Below are 6,853 nucleotides of genomic sequence, written 5' to 3' on the forward strand. Positions count from 1 at the left end.
CGTGACTAAAATATCAGTTATTGGGAAAACATGAAAAAGGAAGAAGTAGTGAAGGAATGGGGCTGCGTAGTAGATTTATGATTTATGTCAAAGGTATTTGTATTGCAAGGCAGCAATCATGTCAAGAGGAGAAAATAGTTGTAAAATTCCTCTGGGAGATGTATAGCTTGTGCTGGGATCATAGTCTGCAACTTGAATCCAGCTATCCTGAAGTACATCAGTATCTTTAAGCCTAATGCCCTCATACAAGCACACGCTAGGGACAGGGATTAAGTCAAACTTCAGCCCTCCACATCCGAGCCCGAGTGCTTCCATATGGCTGTAGTCTTTGGCTATGATATCTTTGGGAAATATCAAACCTTTTCCCCTGTGTGGCAGTGGGCAGGATTGTACCGGTGCTGTGCTGGGAGGCACAGGCGAGTCCTACCTGCTGCTGTTTCAGCAGACGCTGACCCGCTGGGCAGGGCAGGACGTGCCCCTGCCCAGGTACCCCCAGGCAGGGACTGGAGGATGAACAAAATGCATCTTTGCTCCAGGCCAGGAATGCGACAAGCTACTCCAGCTTTCCCAGCATAACCGTTCACAGTGGTTTATTAGGGGTTTCCTTTACAGGACCAATTGAAATAATGAGTCTGGGCGAAGGACTGAAAGTTATTTGAAACTGGACGATTCCTGTTTTCAACAATTATATGTGAGACTTTCAAAGGATGTTACAGGACAAAAGGAGCCCAAATGCTTCAGGAATATTATGTGGTCTGGGTGGCTGAGTCCTGCTGGCACTTACAAGATTTTCTGTTGGAGCAAAAACCAGCTTCTGGGGTGGTTATGGGCTAGGTAAGGGAGAAGGATAGCTTTCTTTTATCTTCATTTTTATTCTGCTTTATACACATTCAGAAAATGAAATGTCCATATATTTTAGCACTTGAAGAATGAGTTCCAGGTACATTGGGGTAGGAAATAGCCTCCTCTTCATTTTCCTTGTATTTCTTGCAAAAGACAAACAAGGAATTAATTAGATTTCACCCTCTTTATGTCTTTGTTGCTAGCTCTAATCTCAACATCTAATAAAAGAACAGAGCAAATGGCTCTGTGACTTTTTATATATATTTTTCTCTAGCCCATTAAGAACAGAACAGAGCTGATGATAAGGTAGCCTGAGTGAATCAAAGTATCTACTCTGTTATCGAGGGACGCTGAGTCACAGTCAACTAATTTTATAGCATACCCATAGTTGATTATAAAGCAAATAATTGGAGGAAAGAAAACAAATAATTGGAGGAAAGGGACAAAGATGACTATTAAAAATAATCTCTGAAAGATGTTTGTGAATCTGCCTTTTCTGGTAGCTGGACCAGATCAACAAATAACATATCTGACTAATGCAGTGAGGTCTAATAATCCTAATTCTAAAGAAATTTTTAACTATTAAGTTATGAATAACAAAACATTGGCTTAGCTGTTAACTAAACTAATGACTGATTTTTACCTCCCTTTGCTCTTCATATAGGTCTGTAGAAAATCAGTGAGATAAAATTGCATGAAAAGTTTGCATGCCAGTCAAACATCAGCAAAATACAATTTTAAATGGTGATGAGAAGCAAGCAGGAGCTGACATAATACCGGCTCCTTTCTGTAAAGGAATGGTTTAGTTCAGATCCCAAGTAATTCTCCACATTTACCATCAAACTCACTGTAGAGCTATTAATTCAGGAACTTCCACAAACCCTCTCATCTCTGTGTCATCTTCTAGATTTTTTCTATAGACTTTTGCTTTCTGAGAATTACTGAACACAAGTTAAATGCAACATGATCAACCATTTAAAAAAATTGAGATAATATAAGACTGTGAGTTCAGGGTTGGAAATGTTGGTTGTGTTTTCTTATTAGCATAAGGAGGAAGAAAATTTGGGGTATCCACCAGTTCCTGGGAAGTGCAAGAGCTACTGAGCTGATGAGGCATTAGCAAGATGCTACAGGAGGGACCATTTACTGAAACTGTCAACACACAAAGCTGTCAAGGGACAGTTGGGTTGTAAAATGCTCCTGCTACCACGGGAGATGCATTACATTATTGTGGTATGCAGATAAATTGCTCTCCAGCTCATGGAAGCTGCCTTGTGAACAAAATAGGGGAATAAGATAAACTCGCTCTCAATCGATGAATTAATATAAAACCAGCAAAAGGAGCAGCGCAGACTACTACAATCCCTCAACTATATTAGGCAATCAATTTTTTTCCTTTCAATATGTAGAATATTCCCTTGTGGCTCCCCGTGGATGCCATGCAGTATGAACACAGCAATCAAAGTAATAGACGTCAGAATAATCAAAATAATATGTGTCAGAAAGAAGCAAATGAGTACATACATTCATTAAGTAAATCTCCTAAGAGCTTAACACACACAACTCTTTCCAGAAAAGCTGTACAAACAATTGCATGCACTAACACATGGTTTTACTGGTGTTTCAAAGTGTTTCAGATGAAAAATGTACTTCAAACTAATCTCTTTTTTTTCAGATTTCACCATAAATAATAATCTCTACTTAGGGCAAAACACATAGTGTAGCTGCCACAATGAAATTAATGAAGGTCATAACTGAAGGTAAAATAGCCCACTTTGAAGAAAACTTAAAAATCATTAAACAAGCCATGTACGCTGCCCACCAAGCATTAATGGCAATATCCATTTTTGTAGTGGATTGGGCATCAGCTGTGTCCAACACTAAACCTCCACCTGTGAGGTGACAAAATAGATGCTTCATCTGGGAAGAAAGTAACCAAAAACTGGGAACAAACCTATGAATATCCAAGGAAACAAACTGGTAGACAGACAAATCAGTAAGCTGGCTGCCTTGAGACATTTTCCAGCAAACTGTTCAAAGGGATACAGCACAAACCCAGTTAAAAATAAACAAAATGGTACTTGTCACCACATTCTCAGCCTTTTGAAGCAGCAAGCCGAGGTCACAAAAAAAATGGAGGAAATATACTGGCATGAAAGAGTCATTTTCAAAGCCAGAAATGTTTTATTATTTGTTAGGCTACAGAAGTGGTCTGGGAAGAAGTAGGAAAAAACAGAAAAGAGATTGTGTCTCTAATGAAGTTCGTGCAGGAATGACTTTTCCTTCTTTGCTTCAGCTATATTTGTATGATAATGTAGATGCAGCACTTCGGAAGTGAGTGGATCCTTTCCTGACGAAAATCAAAAGGGATCAGGTATTGGTAATCTAAAATATGTTTAATAGTCTAAAACCTACCAGCAATACTTTGTGTTCCCTTGAGTTTGTGTGTGTAGACATTTGACTTTAGAGTTTACAAGGAAGATGGAGAAAAGTTTAGCATTTTTATTACACTCCTATTTACTATATTGGCTTTCGGTTATGAGTTGCGCTGCAGTTAACGGGGCTGAGTTGTGACTCATGAGGCCTCAGCACAGATCTCAGCTCCACCAAAAGATTTTCTTCATGACCTTGAGCCACTTCACGTCTCCATCCCATCTGTAAAACAGAATGATGATGCTTCCTCTCCACAGCAATTTGTCTTGTCAATTTAGGAACAAACACTGATTTGTCTTGACTACTTGCAGCTCCTATCGATTGCAGGAAGTTAGATGTATACAATACTTCCTTGGATTTGGCATTGGGAGGCAAAATAACTTTGAGGAACATTAAAGCAAACGTTTTGGCCATGAATGTCCTATACTGTTACGAACAGTGTCTAATAAAACGATCCTCAATTTTAGTACAGCACAGAGTAATAAATAGCTGTTATGGAGTTTAAACAGCATACATATTTGGCAGGTCAGTGGGATACAGGCAGATCCTTGAGAGATGCGGTAGTAAGGCAGCCCCCTCACACCAAACATATTTTGTAAGCTGTGTAACTTTAAAAACAACTATTAATTTTCATCAGGAGATTGGAAGGCAAATGTGTGGCCTAAAAATTATTTCCCTGACAAATTTCAGAGTCCTAAAATCTAGTAGTGACGTACTGATGCTGCTCGGGAGAGTCACAAACACGTTCATTAGAAGGTGAAAGAGGTTCCCTCACCTCCAGGCTGTACCAGCCGCCCGATTTTGCCTTCCTTATGAAAGAAGTATTCCTGCAGTAAGGATAACCCTGTTGTCTTTCAGATAAAAAGGAGAGGAATGAAAAAGTTATCAGCAAATAGAAATCATTGTGCAACCCCTGCGACTAGCTTCGCTTTGAGGGCACGTAATCAGATCAGATCAGATTTCGCTCTTAGTTCAAACAATACAAACTGGATTAATTCCAGACAATGAGGCCAATGGGGTTACTTGATATTGACAAAAACTTAAATAAGAGGGAAATAAAATATTCACCTGTAAACAGGTTTCAGTAATTAAAAGTAATACTGGGATGGAATCATGCTGTAAAGGTTGTTCCTCTCCCTGCGGGAGTTGTTACTGTTTATTTGCCAGGGAGTCTTGGTTTCCCTTCTGTAGGAAAGCATTTAGCAGGGTATTTTTTTGTCTGCATAGCGCTATAAATGCCTGATGTGCTTTCCACAGAGTGAAGACAGGGAGCCAGGATAATCCCAGTGCAATTTCTAAAGTCACGGGAATGTCCCTGACCAAACCCACTCATGGCCTGAGAGCTTGATCCCTGCAAACTGTTTCCAGGCCAGATACACTGGGGCTTCCTTGGGGGTGTTTGCACCCCTCCTTGCTTGGGGACCCAGAGGGTAGCAGGAGCTTTGGAGCTCCAGGGGTGTGGTGGGGACCTGAGTGGCAGGTTTGAGTGCCCCACCAAGGGACGGGAGGGTTTGTCATCTGCAGCAGGTACATGAAGCAAATGGGAAGGTCCTGTACAGTTTGAATTATTCCTTTTGAAATACTCATGGGAAAATGTTTTCTCAGCTCCAGTAGATGTTTGCTTAAAGCATGGGAAGTCCATGGCACTCAGATTTTACAGCAGAAGCTCACAAGTGTGATCATGGGGTGTTTGTGGGGAGTACACAAAGCAGCTTGCATGCTCTGATTTTCAATTCATTCTTGAAATCAAAGCAAGACCAGGGTTTATAAAATTGCAAGACATACTGAATAATTTCTGCCATGCTAGACTACTCTCATTTACTTTCTTAAATCAGGTTACACCATTTTGGATCGTTTGAGAATGCACCGGCTTTTCTGCTGTCTGTAGGCACCTAGCCTTCCCCTGACACCGTCCTCTCTCTTCTCCTTTTTCTTCACCTCAGGATATTCATTAAATTTTTCTTATGTGTTTCAGAGTTGAGGAAAATCTACAGGAGTGAACTTGCAAACAATTAATTGTATCTGATTTTACTACAGATGTAACACCTTGCAGTGAAGATGCAGAGGGTTTCATGAGGTTTGATGAAGATTGGCGCCCTTGCAGGAACCTCATATCCAAATTAAAACCTTTTTCAGTTGAACGTTATGAAAAGGCTCCAGAGGGGATGGGGAGCAATTCCATCTCGATGGTGATGTTACAAGCAACTACCTATTTTAAGACAAACACTTTTCTCTAAAATACCTCTATAAAAAAACCTATTGTCTTCTTCTTTTGATTGACTTATTTACAGAATTTCATCTGAGGAAAGTCTGACAAGCTCTGTGTTGTGTCAGCCCTCCCACATCTATGATTCACTGAGTTGCTTTTGTCCCTGACGCTTTACTTGTTCTTCTACCAGAGAGCAGCTACGGATGTTATTGGTAATATTTTCATGTTTCTCAGTGACAGGAAATCATGTAAAAACTCCATATAATGAGCATATCCTCTATCACTGGGGGCTTCATTCCCTAAAATGAGGCTGCAGAAGATGATAAAGTTCTTCCTTGGTCTTTAAGGACTTTTTCATCTTCTCTTTCTTAAGACATCTGCAAAAAGCTGTTTGGTCAGACGTTCCTTATTCACAATTAAATTCTTATGGGATTAGTTGGTTTGTTATACTCAGAGTAAAAAAGTAAACAGCATATGGCTCTGTTAATATCCTTATAATGTCACAACACAATCTGGCAGGATGCAAACTTTCTTGAGCAGTTTCACTTACCTCAAGTTCACACTATGAAAAAAAGAACCAACAAATCCTATGAATCCTTCCACATCACCTAAGAGACAGTGAGCTATTTCTTAATTCTTGTTTTGTGTTCCCAGTTTAATAAGTATGTCTATACGTATTACCTTCAGTAACACAAATACAGTGGAAAATACAGTTACTTAGTTACTAGGAGTTAAAAGGTCATTTCCCCATGATGAAAAGCTTGTTCTATCAGGTAAAGTAGCTGCTACACTCCATAAAACTGGCAACCCTTCAAAAGGTTTCGGAAATTAAAGGCATTGTTTGAAGATAAAGGCGATAAGGTCATTTGCCTTGTGTTTAGTCCTGCAAACCTTTCTGGGTCACCCTTTGATATTCAAATGAAGAGTGCTTTAAATTGTTTTATCTTCATAGGGCTAATGAGTGCTGTCTGACAATCACTTTTAAGACTAGTTGAAACTCTACCGGAATTAAATTTTGGAAAATATTGCCATGCATTTCCATTCGGGGGGGAGTTTGCCAGAGCTGTATCCAAAATCACTCGCAGCGCTATGCTCTGGTCCTATCGCTTTTCTCAGCTTTTTTTATTAACTCTGTTTTTACTAGTTGAATTTCCTGCAGTAGATTAGTAAAGCTGTATAAACAAGTTACATATGCAAAATCTATGTCCTCTTCGAACTCTATGCTAGAGTGAAACAAGCCCTTCATTTAATGTGTACAATAGTAGAAAAATTACACATGAACTTTTTATTGCCAGGGACCATATAGCTGTGTATTATTGTATGTGTAATTAACTAATCTATAATGTTGCTCTTAGATATGGCGTACAT

The 6,853-nt window shown here is 39.5% G+C and overlaps 1 protein-coding gene across 1 annotated transcript in view; it reads right to left on the reverse strand.

Moving 5' to 3' along the window:
- The window catches only part of LOC104129525 (von Willebrand factor D and EGF domain-containing protein), a 349,890-nt gene that overhangs the window by 342,487 nt on the left and 550 nt on the right, over window positions 1–6,853 (reverse strand). The gene's annotated exons all lie outside the window — the stretch shown is intronic.

This window comes from Egretta garzetta, unplaced genomic scaffold (genome assembly GCF_000687185.1).
Source record: "Egretta garzetta isolate BGI_Z169 unplaced genomic scaffold, ASM68718v1 scaffold197, whole genome shotgun sequence".
Classification (NCBI taxonomy): Eukaryota; Metazoa; Chordata; class Aves; order Pelecaniformes; family Ardeidae; genus Egretta; species Egretta garzetta.